The 1,319-nt window shown below is 51.5% G+C and overlaps 1 protein-coding gene across 1 annotated transcript in view; it reads left to right on the plus strand.

The window, feature by feature from the left end:
* Positions 1–1,253: 1,253 nt before the first annotated feature.
* Positions 1,254–1,319, plus strand: part of MARCHF2 (membrane associated ring-CH-type finger 2) — a 14,433-nt gene continuing 14,367 nt past the window's right edge. The window contains exon 1 of the mRNA XM_007460626.1: positions 1,254–1,313. The gene's annotated coding sequence lies outside the window, so the exon portion shown is untranslated. The remainder of the gene's footprint in view (positions 1,314–1,319) is intronic.

The following is a 1,319-nucleotide window of genomic DNA, read 5'->3' on the forward strand; positions in this document are numbered from 1 at the left end:
TAAAGTCAGATATCCAAAACAAGGTACAGTTTTAAAAGTCTAGCTTCTATTTTTGTCCCTTCTATTCTACCCCTTCCCTCTATAGGTAACCTTTTAAAAACTGTTATGATTTATTGTTCCTTTTTTTTTTTTTTTTTTTTTTTTTTTTTTTGTGGTACCGGGCCTCTCACTGTTGTGGTCTCTTCCGTTGCGGAGCACAGGCTCCGGACGTGCAGGCTCAGCGGCCATGGCTCATGGGCCCAGCTGCCCCACGGCATATGGGATCTTCCCGGACTGGGGCACAAACCCGTGTCCCCTGCATCGGCAGGCAGACTCTCAACCACTGTGCCACCAGGGAAGCCCTTATTGTTCCATTTTTGAAAAATGTAAGCTAGTACAGCACAGAAGAATTTGATTAAGGTAATTGAGCTGATCTACATATTCAATAAAGGCAGGGGAAGGGGAAGAAAGGAGTATTGAGGCCATTCTCCATCCCACCCCAAGCTCTTCACCATTGTCAGTTCCATTGCTTCTTTAGGGAAATATTTTTGGACTTTCCAAATATTCCATGATATGCCTCCCTCACTCGCTATAATTTATCACCTTTGTAATTAATAATTACATAATCGACTGCTTAATGTCTATGTCATTCCCTAGACTGAGGTCCATGAGGGCAGCAATATTTACTCAACATTGTGTCCACAGCGCCTAGCACAGTGCCTGGCTCATAATAGGCCCTCTTATTGATGCTTATTACATCTAATGAATGAATTTGTTGTATGTATGAATGAATGTGAATGATAAATAAATGATGTTGGCTTTAGGCTCTTCCACGGCCCCTTAACCTCTCTAGACTTCTGTAGTTCCTCTCTGTAAAATGTGATCGGACGGTTCATCCCTCCCCCAGGATTGGCGAGAAGCCTAAGAGAGGTGACGAACACTTAAAAATCCCTTCGCTAGTGTCGCGTTGAATTCTGTAACGGTTTTATATATTAACTGGTCTTCTGCAGGTGGCGCCACGTGCCCCGCTCGTGTCCCGAGTCGGCATGGGGCGGGGCCAGGGATGGGGGCGGGGCACAGACCGGGGTGGAGCCAGGACGCAGCAGGGGCGGGGGCAGCAGCTGCGGCGCCGCCGGGCCTGTGCGGCCCAGGACGTCCCCGTCGCCTCTGGCCCCGCCTCCCAGGGCGGGACTTCTACGGCGATTGGCCAGTGTAGGCGAGAGGCGGTCGCCATTGGTTCGTGGCGCCGTCTGCTTGGCGGGCGGTGTCCCGACGCAGGTGCCGGCCGGAGCGGAGCTAGCGGCGCTGACGAGACCGGCCGGGCCGGGACCAGGGCCCGG

This window comes from Lipotes vexillifer, unplaced genomic scaffold (genome assembly GCF_000442215.2).
Source record: "Lipotes vexillifer unplaced genomic scaffold, Lipotes_vexillifer_v1.1 scaffold1011, whole genome shotgun sequence".
In the NCBI taxonomy this organism is placed as follows: Eukaryota; Metazoa; Chordata; class Mammalia; order Artiodactyla; family Lipotidae; genus Lipotes; species Lipotes vexillifer.